Raw genomic sequence first — 23,618 nt, 5'->3', positions numbered from 1 at the left:
TATTGATTTATTTCTTCCTTTTATCACCTTGTTTCTTTGCCAATTTTAAGTCTCTATTATGGCCATATAACTATTATAATGAGTCAGTCTATTGTTTCATTGGTGGTATGCAACCAAGTTTTTATTCATTTTTTTTACTTTAAAATCTTTTTCTCTGATGTTATGTTTGCTGGTGTAGCAGTCGTTAGTATGTACAGGTATCATATAACTTTTTCTATTCTTTTATTTTCAATACTCTGCATCATTTTAAGCATACCTTGTAGAATATATATTACTGAATTTTTTTCAGGGAGAAGTTGCTGATCTGCACACATCAGTCTTTTGGTTAGTGAGTTTAGCCCATTTAAAATGACTAGAATTTTTGTAAGTTAGGAGAGATGTTTTTATGTCTTTTTTTTTCTTGAATTTCTCCTATACTAACTTGCAGTGAAAGATCAATTTTTCCCTGTTGTTTTAAAAGTTATAATTCTGTTCTTTTCTGTACTTCTTTCTTTAACATTTTATCTTTCTGTGTAATTTTCTTATTGATATCTGAAACTGAACAATGTGTATATTTTATTCTCAAACATGTACCCTTATAAAATGCTAAATGATGGTTCCTTCCTCCTCGTCCCTTCAGTTCAACTTATACTGATGTAATCTGAAATTTCAGTTCCAAATTGAGAGATTGTGAACTGAGAATGATAATAGTATTCATTTCGTAGGGGGGTTGTGAAGTTTGAATATTATTATTATATTAATTATTTCCACCTGTGCCTTGCACATAATAAGCAATCAATATTAGCAAGAAATATGATCATTATTATGGATAAACATTTTTATGTCTTATTTATTTTTTTTTGCGGTATGCGGGCCTCTCACTGTCATGGCCTCTCCCGTTGCGGAGCACAGGCTCCGGACGCACAGGCCCAGTGGCCACGGCTCACGGGCCCAGCCGCTCCGCGGCATGTGGGATCTTCCCGGACCAGGGAACGAACCCGTGTCCCCTGCAACGGCAGGCGGACTCTCAACCACTGTGCCACCAGGGAAGCCCCTATTTATTTTTCATTATATGATAAATCTCACTCCTTTTTTTTTTTTTTTTTGCGGTACGCGGGCCTCTCACTGTTGTGGCCTCTCCCATTGCGGAGCACAGGCTCCAGACGCGCAGGCTCAACGGCCATGGCTCACAGGCCCAGCCGCTCTGCGGCATGTGGGATCTTCCCGGACCGGGGCATGAACCCGTGTCCCCTGCATCGGCAGGCAGACTCTCAACCACTGCGCCACCAGGGAAGCCCAAATCTCACTCCTTTAATGCTCTTTTTGCTGGAGTTAATCATTCAGATGATTTTCAGAACGGTCAGTGTGAGATAATATAACTAGAAATATTTTCATTTTACATTTAAATACTATGTTGATATAAAATTTATAATTTATTCCATGTAATATAAAATAGATTAATTTGTTTATGCCTTCTTGCATATATTGTTGCAATTGGGAACTCTAATTTTGTTCAATCAGATATTTTTTTTGAAGGTGTTCTGCTTTTACCTCTCTAGAGACTTAGAAACTTCTCTTTGCCTTTCATGTTCTTAAATTTCACTATGCTGTCTATATCTGTTAATCCCTCACCAACCTCTCCTATTTAGAATCTTACAGGTTTTTACAACCTAAGGATGTATGTTTCTCCAACTTTTAGAAATTCTCAATCATTATTTCTTCAAGTATTTCCTGTCTTGCAATTCTTCTTGAAATTCACATATACGTGTACATATATATTATAATTAAAACTTGCAGTAATCACCACCAATATATTAATATTAACTTCGAGCAAAAATAGTTTTTTTAGGGAGTAGTACTTCTATAACTGATAATATTTAGAGTTGGCAGTACAGTGTGTTAATATAAAGCAGACCGACTTTTAATCAGTTCTATTACCATTTAAAATTTTTCTTTTTAAAATGCACCACTTTATTGTCTACAGACAAGGTGAAACTATTCCCTTGGTCCTGCTCATGCACCTTGATTCTACAGTGATCAGGACAATCTGTTTCTGAAAATACTGTGACATAATATACAGGTAGTTTATCAACCCTCTTCTTTACACCTTACTGCTGGAGCAAATTTAGTCAACAAAATTCACAGTAACGTTTGACTTTAAAGTAAGGAGAAGCTAAGATTGTTTAAGAATAGTGAATGTAATTTGCAAGTAAGTGTTATGATTTCTGGAAATTTTAAAGTGAAAAAGTGTCCCCATGTTAAAAAACCAAAAGCTCATATTATAAATGCTTATTATTTTTAATAAGCAAATGCTCATTAAAATGAATGAGACCTTTGCACCATTTTACCCAAAACAATTTTGTGTAATAAGAGAAATCCCTTTGAGGTAGTCTCTTATGGAATTTAACTTCAGCTCAGTAAATTGTTTCTCCGTTTCTTTTGAAATGAGAAGTTTTAGAAGGTGAATGAACATGAAGGTATAATAAGTAAAAACAAAAAAGTGCAACTGTTACTAATGATGAGTCATTTTTAAAGTGTAGGAAAAATGTAGTTATACTTTCACATCAAGTCATTTGCCAAAATATCAGACTCTCTTTGACTAACGTTTGAAAGCTATAGCTGATGGAGTGTTTATTTTGAGCAATGCTAATTCTAATAATTGAAAGAGAAAACCCGTCTGTTGGAAGAAATCAGTCTCTATCTCTCCAACTTCATCTTTCCTTACTGCTGTTACTACTCCCCAGCCTCACACTTAAATCCCAGCTATTCCAGACTCATTACTTATCCCCACAGATGCTATCTCATATCTCTGTGTCTTGATTCATTCTCTTCACTGTGATATGCTCTTCTTTCCCATTTTATAGGCATTTAAACTCTACCCTTCTTTCAAGGCCTATGTGTGATCTCTGAAAAGTCTGTCTTGGGCAGAATTCATCATTCTGTCCTCTGTGGAGGAAAGGGCATTGTTCTTTGCTTTTATAGCACTGCATATATAATTTGTATATATTAATTTATATATATATATATATATGATTAGGATATTTGAATTATCTGGTATGAGAAATAAAGATAAGCTTTATTTTTAAATCTTCTCTTGCCTCTAAGTTATAAAGTAACTATCCAGGTAGGTGGGGCTTTCTATGGGTCCATAATAGGACCAAGAACAGAATGTGAAAGAATAAAATATCACCCATGACTCAGCCATATAAAAGAGTGAAATAAGGCCGTTTGCAGCGACATGGATGGACCTAGAGATTGTCATACTGAGTGAAGTAAGACAGAGAAAGACAAGTATCATGTGATATCACTTATATGTGGACTAAAAAATTGGTACGAATGAACTTATTTCCAAAACAGAAGAGTCACAGATGTAGAAAACAAACTTATGGTTACCAAGGGGAAGGCAGGGGGGAGGGATAAATTAGGAGATTGGGATTGACACATACACACTACTATAAAAAGAGATAACTAATGAGAACCTACTGTACAGCACAGGGAACTCTGCTCAATACTCTGTAGTGACCTATATGGGAAAAGAATCTAAAAAGAATCTAAAAATCTATGTATCTGTATAACTGATTGACTTTGCTGTACAGCAGAAACTAACACAACATTGTAAATCAACTATACCTCGATAAAAATTAATTAAAAAGAATAAAAGGTCACCCATAAGTAGCTGCTGCTGTGCATGGTGATGTCATGCCCTCCCTGGCTGGGACAGCAATGCTGATTTTGATGCAGTTAAATCAATTTTTCATCTACAATGTAGGTTTAGACTTTGTTGACATTGTCCTTGGGGTTTGTGTGTGTGTGTGTGTAGTTGTTGTTGTTGTTGTTGTGTTTGATGCAAGCATTACTTATTAGCCAACCAACAGTAATTAATAGATTTATCTCCCCAAACTGCCAGGGAACACTGGAAGGAGATAGGACATGGAGTAGCAGAGCATACCTTGGATTATGCTGTTATTATTTTAAACTGAATAACACAGGGATAAACCTATCCCACAAGGTCTGTTGTCCCAAAAAGTTACAGGTGGGGAAGTGATGTGCTTTACTCCTCCCCTGCACAAGTTGGGACCCAGAGTAAAGAGAAATTGTGATGTTGATAACATAGTAAAGCTTCCCCTTTCCAAAATACCTTAGAGGAAGCTAACTCTTGGATTGAAAGTATGTAAAAAACTCATGCTTAGAATAAGTAAAAAAGAATGAGCATGGTAACCTATCCATATTTTTTGACTCAACATAATATTTGAATTAGTTGGTGTTAAATATTAGATAAATGACAGAGAAAAGGAGGGAGGGAGGGAAGAAGGAAAACAATCTAAATACCATTAAATTATGTGGTCACTATTTTGAAGTCTATTACCATGGAATTTATTCTGTGTTACATGTAGAAAATATAACCTGACTTTCTGTCATTTCCTTAAAAAACACAGCATACAATATTAACAAGGAAAGGGTCAAAGATTAAAAAAAAAAAAAGAAACACAATTCTATATTTTGACTGAAGGTTGTAGTCCATTGTTTTCCTCTGGGGTTTATTCCACATTTCTATTGAGGCCCCTAGGGATGTATACTACTTTCTATCCAACTTATATTTTGAATGAAATTATTTAAATTGTTCTGCTTACCTTTTCTTTCTTCCCTTATTTTAACCTACCAGTTAAGTAACAAAGTCCCAAAAGTTGTTTCTTTTCCTCTCTTCATGTTATTGTATATTATCTAACTAGATTTAGCCATAACAGTATATAAGATAAATTTCAGTCATATGCCAAAAAAGCAAAAGGGCTTTAAAAATGGTACTGATACTGTTTATTCCCTGCACTCTAAAAGATAAGCAGGTTTTTCTTATTCTTGATTCGTTTTCCATTTAAATGATGTTTTGCTACTCCAGGTTTCCCAAATATCTGTATTCACAACAGTTACAGGTTATTGTTAATATTTATCTTTAAAACCTGGTTAATTAATTGCCTACTGGCTGCAGAGGGAACTTCAATCCTATTAAAAATGGATAATATTTTCCCTTAATATTTTAAAGTAGATTTCCCTTGTTTCATTTTATAGTAAAAACAATAATAAAAATATTAGTGGCTGTTCTGAATTTCTTCAACTCCCAGTCTTTACTGGTCAGGATGACTAGCTATCCATCCATAGAAAGACAGAGTTGACCCAACCTTTACCATAATCACTGACTCTGATAAGCTGGACGGTGAGTAGGAATCAGTCCTTTCCATCCTAGTTCAGGGAAAGACCATGACCCAAAGTCAGAGGGTGTGGCTTCTTCACACTCCTCAGATGCTTCCTCCACAGCACGACAACTTTTAGGCTAACAGGACATTCGGGGAAGGACCATAGCAGCTGCTTGTCACAGACACGTACACTAAAGAGATACCATGCGTTTGTTTACTATTGGAAATCTGTGTAAATGAAAGATTTGTGTTCGCTATTGGACTGAGAATTTTTTAAAGAACTAAGGTTTTCCTCGTATTACTTCACATAGTTAATAAGAAAAATCCTCTTTCTCTCTTTCAGACTTAACTCTCTAATTTTTTTTTTATCCAGAGAAAGATTTAAAAATTCTCTTTATTTTCTCAAGCTCCCAAACTCTAGCCATGATATCATCACCCACATAGTTTCTTCTTCTGAAAATTCTATTATCATTTAAATGGAAAACACCATTTAAATACCATCTATTCACTGATGTAGGCTAGAAATAACAGTTTATACTTTCCCTGTCAGTTAGTGAATTATATCTTGCAGATATGTATGTTTATTCTGTCCAAAGAAGGCTGACTGGATTAGGGGAAGACTAATATTTTTTTCCCTGTCCCTCATTTTTTTTTAAACTGTAGTTTGCTCATATTTCAATTCAGTAGTTTGAAGAAAACAATCATCACTGTTTTGGTAAGAAAAATAATTAGTATTTAAATTTATTAACTGATAAATACAGGTAGGGTCTGAAAAACCAAGAACTCACCATGAATTGCTTCAGAAATGTTGAGCTCTAGCGGTGATGGAGGTGAATGCAGGGAAATGGTAGCACACATGGATCATTTTGTAAATGTGCTTGAACATGTGTCCTTGCTTCAGAGAGAGACATTGTATGCAGAAATTTTAAATCTCTTTTTTAAAGTTATTGTTTCTGTTATTAAGCCAGAGTATAGTTTTTAAGAAAAGTTTAATTTCTTGGGAGACAAAATACTCTATGCATAAATTTATTTCTCCTACTACTGTAATAGTAACGATAACAACAGCAACAACAACAATAATAATAATAATGGAGTTGGATTTCTTTTTTTAATTGAAGCATACTAATAGTTAACTTAAAATGCTGCATGTTTTCTAGAAGTGAGAAAAAGAGGAATAAACTTAACATTAAATTTACTTTTATAATATAGAAAAAAATATGCCCTTTCCTCTATTCCTTCTACTATATCAGTTTCATTTTCAACAGCCCTCAAATCCTCATTAATATCCAGAGCACACATGCAACTAATTGATCTGCTGGGTTTCCCATAGAGAATCCTCAGTCTCTGATGAGAAATAAGGTCAGAAATAGAGTACTTATTATATTGAAAGTGGTCATTGTAGTCACTTTTTATATACTATACATAATAAACTTGCATAATATAATGTAATTTGATGCAATTTCCTCATAATTAGAAATTACATATTATTAAAATAAAGATTTTTCTAATTGCCTGTGAGTCAATCTTCTAAATTCACATATTTTTAGAGACTATGAAGCAAAATCTTCCCTCTAGGAAATAACTGAAATACTTTCATTCGCTTCCAAATAATTTGCTAATAAGGAAAAAAAAGAAAAAGCTTAAAATCTTAAAAGCAACATCTTAATTTAATCTTTTTGCTGATTTTAATGTTGTGAATTTTATACAGAACCTTTCACCTCAAAAAGAGCCAATTCACATTTCCTTGTTAGGTATATACTATGTAATTCAGATGTTAATTAAAGTCAGTTAATGTCACATAAAAACAATTACCAAATCGAAAGTTGAATTTAAAATGGTCTGCCATAAAAAAAATTGAATACAGTTAAGATTTTTGTTGACATAAGCAACATTTCTTGACATTACCATTCTTATAGGATTATGTCAGTACAAAAATGTCATTATTTTCTACCTTGTGACATATTTATATGTCTTATATAGATTCCAAATAATAGAAATATATATCAATACCAAACATTTAAGGAAGAAATTTTACCAATTCTCTACAATCTTTTTCAGATAGAAACAGGAAATATTGGGTTGGCCAAAAAGTTCATTTGCTTTTTTCCACAACATGGCATCAGTAGTACTTAGTTGTCTTTAACTTCATTCTAAACAATTTTGTTAGATTGTATTGTGACAGCTGTCATATCAACATGCATTTAAAAAAAACCCATCAAAACTGGTGAATTTTTGTGTAGCCATTTTAATATTGAAGATGGAAGAAAAAAAGCAACATTTTTGGCATATTATACTTTATTATTTCAAGGATAAAAACATGACTGAAATGCACAAAACGATTTCTGCAGTGTATGGAGAAGGTGCTATGAATGATCGAATATGTCAAAAGTGGTTTGTGAAGTTTCGTGCTGGAGATTTCTCGCTGGATGATGCTCCACGGTCGGTAGACCAGTTGAAGTTGATAGCGATCAAATCAAGACATTAATTGAGAACAATCAACGTTATACCAAGTGGGAGATAGCCAACATACTCAAAATATCCAAATCAAGCGTTGAAAATCATTTTCACCAGCTTGGTTATTGAAATCGCTGTGGTGTTTGGGTTCCACTTAACTTTATAATTGTTATAAAGTTTCATTTAAGCGAAAAAAACCTTCTTGGCCGTATTTCTAGATGTGATTATCTACTTAAATGTAACAAAAAAGTTCCATTTTTAAAGCAAATTGTGATGGGCAGTGAAAGGTAGATACTGTACAATAATGTGGAACAGAAGAGATCGTGAGGCAAGTGAAATGAACCACCACCAACTGCACCAAAGGACGGTCTTCATCCAAAGAAGGTGATGTTGTGTATATGGTGAGATTGGGAGTCCTCTATTATATGAGCTTTTTCCGGAAAACCAAACGATTCATTCCAACAAGTACTGCTCCCAATTAGGCCAAATGAAAGCATCATTCGACAAAAAGCGTCCACTATTAGTCAACAGAAAACACATAATCTTCCATCAGGATAATGTAAGATTGCATGCTTCTTTGATGACCAGGCAAAAATTGTTACAGCTTGGCTGGGAAGTTCTGGTTCATCCACTGTATTCAACAAACATTGCACTTCAGTTTTCCATTTATTTCAGTCTTTACAAAATTCTCTTAATGGAAAAAATTTCAATTCCCTGGAAGACTGTAAAAGGCACCTGGAACAGTTCTTTGCTGAAAAAGATAAAAAGTTTTGGGAAGATGGAATTATGAAGCTGCCTGAAAAATGGCAGAAGGTAGTGTAACAAAATGGTGAATACATTGTTCTATAAAGTTCCTGGCAAAAATGAAAAATGTATCTTTCATTTTTACTTTAAAAACCAAAGGAAACTTTTGGCTAACCCAATACTTTCTTACTTATTCTGTAAGGCCAGCATTATGCTACTATCAAAACCAGACAAGGACAGTATAAGAAAACTGTAGACCAATATCTTTCATGAACATAGAAAAAATTCTAAATATTATTTAGAAAAATATTCTAAATAATATTTTCTAATATTTATTAGAATTCTAATAATTCTAAATATTCAAAATATTAATTAATCTAATTCAGCAATATATTAAAAGAATTAAAAACCACAAACAAGTGGAATTTATCCCAAATATGCAAGCCTGGTTCAACTTTCAAAAAATCAATCAATATAATCCATCATACCAACAAGCTAAAAGAAGAGCACATGACAATATAGATTGATATAGATAGATCAATAGAGGCAGAAAAAGTATTTGACAAAACCCAACACTCATTCATGATAAAAACATCAGTAAACTAAATAGAGAAGGAACTTCCTCAGCTTGATAAAGAATATCTACAGAACACCTACAATTAATTTGAGAAAAACTGGTGAGAAACTCAAAGCTATTTTACTAACATCAGGTTCAACATAAGGATGTCGCCCTCGCAACACTCCTTTTTGACAATTATACTGAAAGTTCCAGCTACTGCAATAAGACAAGAGAAGGAAATAAAAGGTATACAGTTTGAGAAGGGAGAAATAAAACTGTCTTTGTTTGCAGATGACATGATCACCTATGTAGATAATCCAAAACAATCAAAAAACAAAACAAAGGAAGAAAACCCCAACTCTCCTGGAACTGGAACTAATAAGAGGTTATAGCAAGGTTACAGGATACCAGGTTAATATAGAAAAGTCAAACTCAGTCTCATATTCCAGCAATGAACAAGTGAAATTTGAAATTAAAAATATAATACCACTTATATTTGCACAGAAAAGAGCTATTTTTGATAAATAGTATTTTCTTGTGTGTGAATTTTAACTACAACCCCAATATTTATCTTAGAATGAATTAAAGGTATCATGATAAAAAACGATGAAAATTTAGAAAATTTTTATAAAGTTTCATCAGTGATTTTTAAAAATCCTTGTTAAATTTATACTTATTTGGAAAATAATTGATGACATCTGCTACTGCATCCAACATCAGTGGTGCCACTGAAATTCAATTTATTTTATGTTTTGAGAGCTATTCTACAGATGACATTTAACTGTGCTGTAACTTTTATCCCAGTTCTTTTTGTTATATTGTTATTGATCTTGTATTTTATTCCTGAACAATTTGAAAAGTACCAATAATATATAGAAGGGAATATATACTATCTATATATTTTAGAGAATTGTAATAAAGACCCATTTACCCACTTCTTCACTTGAAAAATAGAACCTTACCAATCCGTTGTGTCTCCTTTCATTTTATTCCCCTCCTTCTCACCATAGATGACCATATTGTGGATTTTATCTTACTATTTTCCTTTCCTTTCCTGATAGTTTTATCTCACAGGCACCTATTCCTAAATAATATATTACTTAGTGTTACCAGTTTTAAACTTCATACAAATGGTCTCATACTACATGCAGTTTTCTGAAAAATTTTTATGCTTCAAAATTGTTTATTTATATATATTTATATCTATATCTGTGCTTTATTTTCGTTGCTTTTTGATATACATTTGAGTTGTTTTCTATTCTTCCTTTTTTTAAATTAATTTTTATTTGAGTATGGTTGCTTTACAATGTTGTGTTAGCCTCCACTTCACAACGAAATGAATTGACCATACACATACAGATCTGCTCTTCCTTTTTTCTAATTTTAACTTTTTGCCATGAACGTTCTTGTAATTTATCTAAAAAATATAAACAAAGTGAGATTACTAGGTCATAGGATGTGTACATACATTTAACTTTACTAAATCATGACAAATTTTTTCCCATGTGAGTCTTCACTTTGCAAACATCATTAACATGTATTTATCAAGGAATTATTTTATATTTTAACTTTTTTTTATGCTCAGAAGACTCCTTCCACTGATCTCATGGGTGCTTTCTTCTCATCATTAGATTAACTCAAGTATTAACTCCTAAAAGAAGTTTTCCCTTCCCAGCTGAAGCTGCTTCCCATTCCCTGAATCACTCATTAACATATTATTATCCCTTTCATATCCTTGTCAATTTTTAGTTTCGTGCCAGTAGGATATAAGTTCATTGAAGGCAAGTTTGCTTTTTGTCTTCTTCATCCCTATGTCCCCAGCACCTAGAACAGTGACCCCATACACTGCTGGCACTTAGTGTATTTGGTTGACTGTGGTACTGTTCTGATGTCCGTATTCAGAAGGACATGTATCCTTTGGATTTAGAATGGCGTGCCCTTCAGTATTATCACCATCATTCTTTTCTGTGTATTATTCGTCTATGAAGGCCAGTTTGTTTGTTTGTCTCGTGAATTTTTATTCAGAGAGCAGCTCAATCTTACCTGCAGTTTTGACAAATACGACATGTTAATTATAATTATTATACATTTTTTGCTGAAAAAAACATTGTTTTCTAAAAAAAGTTATCATTCTGATACTATTTATTTAAAATCCTAAAATGTAACCAACGGACATTTCATTAGTTTGCTATGTGGACTTTTCAATACTCATATGCTATGGTTTTCATCTTTTATGACTCAAACTGTATATGTATAGCAACTACTTATCAGAGAAACCAATGCTGAATTATTTTCAGCTATATTTCATTTTGCATTCTTATTTCATTTGTACTTCAATGGAGCTAAGGCCATTATTGTGTTATCCAATAAGTTTCAAGAAAACTCAAATATACATTTTGAGCTGCAATTTATATCAAACATTTACCCTAAGCCAAAGCTTTGGCCAAAATATTTATTTTGATTTATTTTGTCAATAGTTTGGCTGTCAACACATATGTTTGTGTTTAAATAGATGGTTCTGTGTTTATGCAGATGTCTACATAGAATTAAAACAGGGGTTGTTTTGTCTCAACTTCTGTGTTTTAAGCTAATTTGAAGTGACTTCGCAAGTGTTCAGTAGTACTACAGTGTTAACTATAGTTCCTGTGACACTGACTAGAGGTAGATCCATCACCTGTGGTATTAGGCTCTGTAGAGATTCCTCTTTCAAATATTCTGCAAGATATACACAGTTCCATCAGTGAAGGTTAATTGGGGAATTATTTTTAATCTGAGGGTTATTAAAAATGAGTATTATTATTATAGGTATTTTATTATTTAAATGCATCCTGGAGAGGAAAAGTATTGAAAACAAACTTTAACTTGGAAAAATTTAGCCTAGAGCTATTGCTTCAAAAAGTGGTTAGAGCACTTTGCAGAGAAACATTCTGTGGATTGTGCAGAATATTTTCATTTGCATTACCATACCTGCTAATCAGCCTAAACAGGATAGTTAGTATGAAAACATAATGTAGTAATACTAAGCCTTTTTTTAAAAAGACAATTCAAAATACAGGGCATAGTGAGTTAGTGGTGGAAATTCTTGGTGATAAAGGAGAACGTAAACAAGTTTTATTCTCTTTACATCTTTAATTGCTCCGTTTTGGATAACACATTTATTACATACAGAAACTGAATGTCTGGGACATCTAAATAAGTATTAGTTCAATTGTTTTCCCCTTTGTCTTTTATATCCAAAATCTTTTAGACTGTGACCTAGATTCAGATTCAGTGACACTAATCACCAATATTTAACAAGAAAAATTAAAATATAAAGTATGCTAATGTTATTTCTCTGAGTATTCTACCCCTAAGGATTATTTGTTTTTAGTTCTCCTTACTGTGTAACAACACTCCTAGGAAATGTTCAACAATAGTTATTAAATAAAGATAAGTTTTTAGAAAGAATAATAACAAACTTAGGAAGATAATTTTTATATCCAAAGATACAAGTGAGATGTGTTTTCCAAAGGTTAAAATATATTTTTTAAAGAAAACAATATATTTTTTAAAAAGCATATAACAGATATAGGCTATTGTTCTAGGAAAACAAAATAAAATATTGCCTATTTTAAGTGAAGTAAAGGATATTTTGTTTTGTGTATTATGGACTTATATATTTAAATTATTTTAAAATACTTTTTATACTTAATGTTTTTTAGGACATGAGTTGTAAGCAGCCAGATGATCTACTAGAATAAAGTATAACAGAACAGTTAAACTTTTGTTAAAAAATTGGTAAAATAGAGTACCAATAGGCTCTGTAGAGTTTCCTCTATTTTACCAATTAAACATTAAGTTTAATCTGATTGCTTCAGATTCTTTAAGGATAAGTACAAAATTCCATAACTACTTCATAAACACATCCAAAAGTACAAAATATATCACTTAGAAACACATTTTATAAACTGACATACATATTTTTCTTACATCTTTTATAAAGGAAAAGAAAGAGGTTTGCATATACATCTGATTAATTTTGGAATAAACCACACATTATTATATATAACTGGAATTGAAATGAAGTTATTTGATTTCCTTAATTATCTATATTCTCTGTTTATGAAAAAATAGAGGAATTTAATCTCAAGAATTCCACTAGTGTATAATATTGCTAAAAATATATATGGCAGACTTCTTGTCTCAGCTTTGACATGTAGAAAGCTAGGAGAAGCACCATTTCCATCCTTACATAAAAGAAAGAGCAGAAGAAACTTCAAAGTAATTACTTCCTTGGACTCAGAAAACTGATCAATAAGGGCAATCAAATAGCACAAAACCTGGGTAAAAACAGGTGACTGCAGAGAAAACAAGGATTTTAGGATTTTCTTATTTTGAATAGAAATTTTTGAACACCATATAAGCTGATAAAGAGATACTTTTATAAAAAATTGAAGTATACTTCAATTTAATGTATCAGCAAAGTGATTCTGAAAAAGAATGTATATATTCTTTTTCAATTACCATTTATTACATGATATTGAATAGAGTTCCCTCTGGTATACAGTAGGTCCTGTTGTTTATCTATTTTATATACAGTAGTTTGAATCCAAATTCTATTTGGAACAACATGGATGGACCTAGAGATTATCATATTAAGTGAAGTAAATCAGAGAGAGAAAGGCAAATATTGTATGATATCACTTATATGTGGAATATCTAAAAAAAAAAAATGATACAAATGAACTTGTCTACAAAACAGAAACAGACTCACAGACATAGAAAACAAACTTATGGTCACCAAAGGGTAAAAGAATGAAAAGACAAGTCAAAGCCTGGAATAAAGTTTTTGCAACACTTATGTGTTATGAAGGAATTCTCTCTAGAATATGTAAAGAATTATTAAAACTCACTATCATAAAACAAGCAATTCCCACCAAAATATACATGCAGAGATCTGAACAGACACTTCATAGAACAATGTATATGGGTAGCAAATAAGCATGTGAAAGGATGCTCAATGTCATTAATCTTTGTGAAAATTCAAATTAAAACCAAAATGAGATACCACTGTACATATATTATAATAGCTAAAAATAAAACGAAACAAAAACAAACCTGGAAATAACAAGAGCTCTTGAAGATGCTGAGAAACTGGAACTCTCATGTTTTGCTGGGAGAAAGGCAAGAATGGTACAGCCACCTTGAAATATAGTTTGGCAGTTTTTTTTCTTAATAAAGTTAAACTTATACTTACCATTAGGTTTAGTAATTCTACAACTAGGTATTTATTTAAGTGAATTTAAAACTTATATTCACCCAAAATCTGCATGCAAATGTTTATAGAAGTTTTATTCATAACTGAAAAAAAATGGAAACAACCCAAATGTCCTTCAACAGATGAATGGTAAACACACTTAGATGCATCCAGAAAGTGAACTATTACTTAGCTAAACAAGTAAGTACGTATTTACAAACATATGGAAAATTTTCAAAGCACTTTATTAAGTGTAAGGAACACAACCCAATGGCAATACATTGTATGTTCAATTTTATGACATTCTGGAAGAGGCAAACTATAGGGACAGAAAATACATCAGTAATTGCCAGGAATGGGTGTGAAGGGGAGAGCTGACTACAAAGCAGCAGCAGCAGAAAGAAGTTTGAGGAATGATGGAATGATTCTGTACAGTATCGTGGTGATAGATGCACAGCGCAATGCATTTGTCAAACCCACAGAACTGTACACCACAAAGAGTGAATTTTATTGCATGCAGATTTTTGAAAAAAATCAACCAGATTGACAAAAAGAGGGGGGACACCAGTATGGAATCCAGACTGTGGCTAATATATCTAACCATATTACTAATATGTGACATAACCACAGTGAAACAAGTGGGAAATAAAAGAGCTGTCTTGAGTAACTCAGAATATTTTGACTAGATACTATAAGATGAAAGACAAAAATAATACCCAAATACTGTGCCTTAGTGGAAAAGCTTAAAGGGCTAGGCAATTTTGAAACAACTATACATATATATGATTTTTGAACAAATAATTAAATATAATATAGATAATGTGAGCCAGATATCTCACCTTAGGAGAAAAAGTTGTAAATAAGCAATGGGCAAATGATAGATATTGTGTTGGATTGAACTTGGAGATATGAGTAGGAGCACATATTCTTTATAATATGTATACATATGGATGGATACAGAGATGAATATAGATGTGTGTATACATGGCTTAGTACACAAATATACATTTCTTAACCCTGCTAATGCCAAGAGAGGCTAGAAATGGTCTCTGTACTACCAAAGAAAACACTTAGCACCCGTATTTTGGTTTCCAAATACAATTGTCCAATTAAAGCAACCAGGGCTTCTTGGGGAAATTGCTGTGACAGGGAAAATACAAGACGATCCTGGAGTAAATTTCAGTGCCAGAAGGTAAGGTAGTATCAAAAATAAAAACAATAGTAGCAACAATGACAATAACAACAGAAACAAGAAGAAGGAGAAGAAGAAGAAGGGTGGGGGGAAGGGAAGGAAAAGGAAGAGGAGATGAAAGAGAAAGAAAAAGAGAAGGAGGAGATGATGACAAAGGAGAAAACTGGAAAAAGCTTTCTCTGGCTAAAACTGAAACAATTTGATCCATAAGATAAACAATGATAGTCCTGGATTATAACTCCCTGATTCTATAGTGATATAAGTAAATAATTCAATGTATGATTAAACGGAGGAAAAAAGACCACTCCTTTTTTACAGATGGATTCCAGTTTATATATGTAGAGGGAAGCAAGGAACTAGAGAAATCACCATTAGAACATCACACCAATAATTGCTGCAGGAAAGATAGATTAAGTAATACTAAATTTAGTAGAAGAAACAGGAAATTTGTATAACTTCTAAAAGCTTCTCCTCCAAGATATTTATTATCTACTATGGTGTTTTTAACATGTTCACAAATTTTTCGATACTCCTTCCTCCAAGAGGTGAGCTTAATTCTCTCCCCTTAAGCATGGGCTGGACTTACTAACTCACTTCTAATAAATAGAGTACAGCAAGTGAAGAAAAAAAAAAGAAAGAAAGAAAAAAGAAGAGCAACTTGACGGTGAAGAAGAGAAACCTAACAGACACTACCCTAACCAAGAGATCAAGGTTAACATCACCAGTAGTAAAAATAGTGATAGAATGTATTCTCTGATACAAAGCAATGAGAAGGACACATGCTGCGCTTCCCCCAAATCCATATCCTCAGTCTAACCATGAGAAAACTTCAGACAAAATGAAACTGAAGTTCATTTTATTTTAAAACCTGAGTACTTTTAAAAAATGTCGGGTCATGGAAAACAAAGAAAGGTGGAGAAAATGTCACAGATTCCAGGAGACAGGAATACGTACATAGTAGGGGTAGATAATGTGGGACTGGGTGAAGGATATGTAGGACTATATTCTCTTCACTATCTTCTCTAAGTCTAAATTTATATCAAAATGAAAAATTTTTAAAGAGATTTTACACTTAAAAGAATTACAGAATAATGCCTTAGAAAAAGTAAGCTATATCATCAGAGAAGCATTGTTGTTAGACACACCTATTTAATATATAAAATGCAGTGTTTATTGGAAGTGGATGCAGAATCAGAGTATATATTGCTCATCTATTTTTTTGCAATTTTTTTTCAATTTTGGGATATTGATTACAATAAGCGATTTATGCACAGAGGGAAAATATAAGGAAAGAAAATGAAATTCAAAAATTGGTCATTTTTACAATTTAATATTTGAAATAGTCTTGTAGTAGTATGTTAGAAATATACAATTAAGCAAAGTAATTCGCTGTGTTTTGAAGAAGAAAATGTTTCCTGCCTGCTGTCTTAATACACAACATTTATCTGTGTGGATCCTTGAGTATGGAGCAGGATTAGTGCACCACACTTTCCAAAGATAGTTTAGTTTCCCCGCAGTGTGGAGAGAAAGAAGTAGCCATCTGTCCTAAAAATAGATAGATACAAAGCTGTTAGTGCAAATATGTGAATTTTTTGTTTGCTTGGTATGTGGAGTTTGAAAATTAAGGCAAATTGTGAATATATTTCTCTTGGTTGTGTGGCAATTTCTGCAGAAGTAGTGATTTATCAATTTGGAAAAAGTCTGTCCTTTATTTAACAATGTCAAGAAATGCAAGTGGACAGGTACATACATATTTTATATGTATATATATTTTTTTAATTAGGAAAATACTTAACTTTTTCAGCTCTACCATACATTATATTTCAGGCTCCACTGGTATATAGATAAATATTTTTATGGACACAGACTATATTGTTCCTTATTTCAATATATTGTATAATTCAGAAATGTTAAATTGAAGTTATTTTCTTAAAAATATATATTTTAAAATGTTTCATCATTCATTTATTCATTCAATAAAAACTACATCAGTTGCTAGCTTTTTGCATGTGTCAGAGAGATTCTGATTTCACAATACATTGCGATCAAGTTGAAGACACAATGGGACCTGTATCTGTAGGGAAATGTTCTTGCTTTTGAAGCACAAAGGAGTGGAAGACCACCTAGAGGAAAAGAATCTCAGGTGAATATGGTTTCTGCTGAATACATATAAAGCAGCACTCCTTAAATTTCAATGTGAATGCAAATGACGTTGGGCTCTATTCAGTAGACCTGTTGTGGGCCATGAGCTTGGCATCTCTACCCAAACTATGGCAGTGCTAGTGGGTCTCAGGCCCCAGCTGGAGCATTGCTGCAGCGTATACATGTATAAATACCCCAAATCAGCCTCCAGAACACTGACAGAAATATATCCCAGTTTTAATACAAAGACAAGAGAATAGAAATGTATAAAGAGAATAGACCCCTGCACCAAGGTATACACTCCATGAGGGAAGGGGTGTTTGTCTGTCTTGTTTCCACTATGAATCTGGTGCTCATAACAATGCTTAGCAGTGCATAACAGTGCTTAGCACATGGTAGGCATTCTATAATAATATTTTGAGAAGTGGTTAATCGATTGAAATGGATTATCATATGAAAGACAGGAATGTACATCTTTGTAATTCAATATTATGGAAAACAAATAGGAAAGTCAAATATGTATTAGAGTTAGTAGTAGGTTGAAAGAATACAACAGACTCTTAACAATGCATAAAAACCAACTAATAAACAAACAGGACTTCTGAGATTATAACAATTTTTAAATATGAAAAAACATAAATAAAGAAGGTAAAGAATTTAGGGGTGAGGAAGTATTAGTAGACCCTACCACACACACACACACACACACACACACACACACACACATAAAATATTTATTTATACTTTAAGGAGAAAGTGCATAAATTTCTGTATGTATGTAGACAATTGTTTTTTATAAGTTCTTATGTACTATATTTTTAAGAAATTATATCTACATCATCAGTATATTGTAACAATCAAATGGAGCAATTTACTTAGAACAATAAGTAAAGTTCCTAGTGTATAATGAGTTCAGTAAATTATCATTATAATTGATAGCTATAATTAAGTAAAATAATGTACAATAATTCAGTGCATAGATAAATAGGTAACTATGAAGGGTGATGAAAATAGCACGGTATTTGGAGAAAGGACTTTTTCTTTTGAGTCCTTGTTTCTTTGCTAATGGATTGTGTGACCTTGAGCAATCCCACAGGTTGCTCTGGATATTAAATTTAAAAAGAAGGGAAAAGGTTTTATAAGCTCTGCAGTGCTAAAAAATATTAGTTTGTATAGGCCTAGAAAAATAGAGACTATTTCTTAATCTTTTAAATTTCATGATATTCATGTCAATCTATGAAGATTTACTGAAAACCATACAAAGTGAGAAATATGCTAAAATCCTCATATTCAGGCTTAACAGGTCTAAAATCTCACTACCAAATAGTCTTAAAGTTAGTAAAAAGGTAAAGAAAATTCACTAGCGAATGTGAAGCTTCTTGGAGGGCACATGAAGGAGTGTAGGTTGCACTTATGCGTGTGGTTTTATTAAGGTATAAATCTTCCAATATTTTGCCAGCTAACGGACAGATGGCTGCCCTAAAATGGAATCTGGATGCAGCATCCACATACTGAATGTCATTATACACAGCAACAGTTGTGTTTAGCATATCCGTCATTTGAATTCTAGTTCAGAGGAAAGACAAAAAATCATAGGCTTTCTATTATCACCAAGCACTATGTCCAAATGATAAAAACAGAAGGCTTTTCCAAAGAACTGAAACTTAAGGAGAGCATAGCCATAGTCGCTAGGAAATGTAAGGTTGGCAAAAGGAACAATCCCAGACCTGTGGAATAGCCTATGTTAAACTGTACCCAGAAACTAATATTTCAAGGCCCAGTGAACATAAGAAAGGAGATGCAAGATTAAAGAAAGTACACATATAAGACAGAAAACAGAAAACTCCTCCGTGTGAAATTTGCATCATATTTTACACAAATCCAGCTGATACTTCTGAGAATGAGAACAAAGCTCAGAATTAGTTAGCTCGGGCTGTCATAACAAAATACCACAGACTGGGTGGCTTAAACAACAATTTATTTTCTCACGGTTCCGTAGGCTAGAAGTCCCAGATCCAGCTCTGGCAGCCTCAGACCCTGATGAGGCTTCTCTTCATGGCTTGCAGTGGGCATCTTCCTGCTGTGTCCCAAAAGGCAGTTGCAGGGTGGGTGGAACAAGGGAACTCTTGTGTCTCTTCTTATAAAGACACTAATCCTACCAGATCGAGGACCATATTTATGACCTCATTTGATATTAATTACATCCTAAAGGCACTGTTTCCAAATACAGTCACATTGGAGCTTAGGGCTTCAACATATGAATGGCTGTACATTTTAATAGGCTGTACATTTTAATAACTACACTTTTTCTTCTGGAATTGCTCTGTGATACGTTGTGGATAACTTGGTCGACAGGGCTCTGATGACCACCAAATATCAAACCTGCCCCAAGTCCCAGCTACTACTAACTAAACTACCTTAGGCAAGTCACTTCTCAAAGTCTGTTTTTTATTTGCAAAATGAGGGTAATAATAATGATATCTACCCTAAAAATTTTCTGACTGGTTCATACAATAAGCATGAATAACAAACTTGATGAATTAAATTTTCCTTAAACTATTTCCCTTAAAATATATTTTTCCTTAAAATTCCCATAAAATATTTTTCTTTAGATGGCAGCATTTTGATAGCTAATTTCCCAAGACAGTTTTACCAGTATTTTGGTCTTTACAAATTAAAAAATCTTTTGGAAAAATATATTTAAAATATTCATATTCTTTTTGGCAATAATGATTGATAAAGATTTATATGAGGAAATAATTTATATGCAGGAAAAATCTTAAAAGTAATTTGTGTGTGTGTGTGAGCCTAAATGCATCATTAATGGTGGTGATGGGTGCTACAGATGTAAAAGGAAAAATAACAGTGTAACAATGGACAATTTATGAAGTAAGTTTCATTAATAAGTCCAATTTATAAATGGTCAAAATAAGACAGAGGTTATTGAACAAAGCCACACAGCTAGTAAGCCATAGAGGTAGAATTAGAGTTCAGGGAATATGGCTCTCATTTTTGTAAATTAAATCATTATGATTGGTTATTTGGAACATTAAACAGGGCATTCTAGCATGACTTCACTGTATTCAAGGGTTTTGATATCAGGAATAAGAATGAATATAATGTAGACACGTTAATAGAAACAAAATAAGGCATAGTAATCATAATTATAAGGTATAATTGTTTACCATTAGGATAATTATTTGTCAAAATATAAAATTAGGATTCTTTGCTCTTTTTATTAACCCCTAGAACACATACTGTGATTTTTTTTTTTAATAGCTCTCGTTAGAAATGTTAAAATCTCTCTCTCTCTCCCTCAGAGTTTTGATGAGGTTACTAAGGCAGTTTTAGAAATGTGATTATCAGTGTACTACCCAGAAATTAGTCATTCCTTAGGTCCTGACATACTCATCAAACACATATTTAAGAGGACTATCAATTTATTAATCACAATAAAAAATAACTGTGGAGGGAAACTGAATTCTTATGTCAGCTTATCAGCAAATCTTCTCTCTTCTCTCTCTCTCTCTCTCTCTCTCTCTCTCTCTCTCATTTTATTGGCTGATATTGAGCACTGTCATTGAATTATGAAACCCAGATTTATATTCTGGGGATATACCTGTCAAATAGGCACTTTTACTTTTTAGGGCTCTCTCTCATTTGCTCAGTGCTGTAGTTACATTGATCCAAACCCTTTTTCATGACTGAATACAGCTTACCCCCTATGATTGGTTAATATTTTTCCTTCAAACAGAATACTCTCCATTTTGTTAGAGTTCAGTTTTCTTAGTTATAATTACAGCCCAACTCTTTTTGATGTCATAATGCATTGTATTCACCTTTACTGGTCATGAATGCCCCCTAAGCTTCTCAGCCACAAGTTTATAATAAGATCTTGAATTTTTTAATCATTACCCAATCTCATCAAATAGTTAAAGATTTTATTGTTTTACTGATCAGAAGGAAATAAGACATTGTCTGAGGACTCTTCAATTTTTCCAGAGAAGACTGAGTGCTGACCAACATATGTTGCCAAGGTTGTTAAACAGTTTCTCTCAAAACAAATCTGATGTTATTAAAACAACAAAAACAAATTGTGAGTGCAGTTAATTCTGTAATTTGAATCCTTCAAAATATGTAAAACTGTTAGAGTGACTGGTAATATTAGGGGTCTCCAGTTTAATCATAATAAAAAAATGTGTGTTAAACTAATCAAAACATCCTTTTGAAAATAATTGTGCATATATGTTAATGAATTTTCCTGTTTACTTAAAACACCGATTGAATAGCTAAAAGTTCCAGATGCTGTAGTAAGCCTTGATGTTATCATAAAAGATAAGATGTGGTTTTACCCTTCTCAAGCTCTCATTCTAAGTGGAACAACAGACAGTCATGACAATAAAGATTAAGTTCTGATTTTGGTTCCTAAACTTGATCAGTTCATATCACCAATCAACTTGATGACTTCTTTTGGACTATCCTTAGGCTTAGGGAAATAACGCAGTGAAAACAGATGTGAAGTCTAGGAAAATGAAGTTAGATAATTGTGACATGTTCTTTGGAAGGGGTTGAGTCTTTCTAAGATTTCAGATTAGCTTTTTTAATGGAAAATTTCAAACATATGCAAAGAAAAAACAATGGTAAAATGAACCCACAGAAGCCATTACCCAGCTATCATATTCATCATCACTTTTTTCATACACCTATGTTTCTATTCATGTTCACCGTTACCCTTTGGAAACAAATGCCAAACATAATATCATTTAATTCATAACTATTTCAATAAACTTCTCCAAAAGATAAGTATGCTTTGAAACAGATATCCATGATTAATTTATAATCCCTAACAACCCAACAATACCTACCTTAAAAGTCTCCAATAGACAATATTCAAATTTTCCTGATTATTTCATTTTTTTCCAATGGATTAGGATCCAAATATAGTGTTTAGTAAACGTGTTCTTAAATGTCTTTTATATGTAATTTATCCTTCTCTCTTATTTGTTTTCTTTCAAAACATTGTTTTGAATAAACTGCAGTGGATTCTGTATTGGTTTTATAATTTCTCACGTTCTGTTTTTTGTTGATTGAGTTTTTCTGGCACTTAAAGGAGAACAAAAGCAAAACCAAAAACATTTCTCTGTCTCTATATTTCCTGAACACTGGTAGATAGCTCTGGAGGTTTGATCTGATTCAGGGAAGGGTTTTTGAAAAGATTGATTGTAAGTGGTGGTGTGTCCTTTCATCAAGAGTCACATGAGATCTGGTCATTTCTATTTTTGTGAGATTATAGTGGCTATTGAGGAAACTTGCGAAGATCTTTTTTTTTTTTCAACAGGTGTTTGTAAAATGGTGATATTCTTGATTTATCATTTCTCTTTTTATCATCTGGGTTCCTTCTGTAGAGAGGGAATTCCCCTCTTTGTCTATTTGGTTAACCTGAGGTACAGCTCCTAAAGGGAAGGCAGGGTTATGCTTGATTCTTTCCCTTCATTTACCAGTTTTCAGGACAATGGAAGCTCTGTAACATCTTCCACATATGTCTAAAGAAGATTTTTTTTTGTGCTTTTTAGTACTATATTTTTGAAATAAAAAATTGTAACATACTTAATGTTCTTCAATCCATTACTGTTAAAATCTTATTAGAGTTCAAACTGTCTTCTGTATTATCAATGCAAGTCTCTTCAGATTGATATTGAGCATTTTTGACAAGACTGGAGTAGTTTTTGGTGGCTTCATTGTTTTATGATAAAACAGGGAGTCCAAGCTCATATTTTCCACTTCCTGTTGCAGAACTGAAATTAGCCAAATCTCCAAAAAGCACAGGTTCCTGTGGTATGTAGACAATAGAGACATAGCCTTTGCTCTCGGTTCCTGATGGTTACTGAATCGTTCCCTATTTTTTGGCCTTTTCAGCAGTTAGAGTGAGATAATGTTTCTTTAACAGAAATTGCCTCACTGACTCATACTGATATTTTCAATTCGAATAAAATATTTTAGTATTTTACCTAGCTTATTTTATTTTATATTTATTTTTCTTTTCTCTTTGGTTAAAGATATTGGTTCTTAAAGACTTTAAGTAATACCTTAGTTTATATATTGTATACATATAATAGTTTATGA

Source organism: Delphinapterus leucas, chromosome 12 (assembly GCF_059928025.1).
Source record: "Delphinapterus leucas isolate spDelLeu-1000000601 "Yukka" chromosome 12, BTC_Dleu_Yukka2, whole genome shotgun sequence".
NCBI lineage: Eukaryota > Metazoa > Chordata > Mammalia > Artiodactyla > Monodontidae > Delphinapterus > Delphinapterus leucas.
This window is presented reverse-complemented; position numbering follows the sequence as displayed.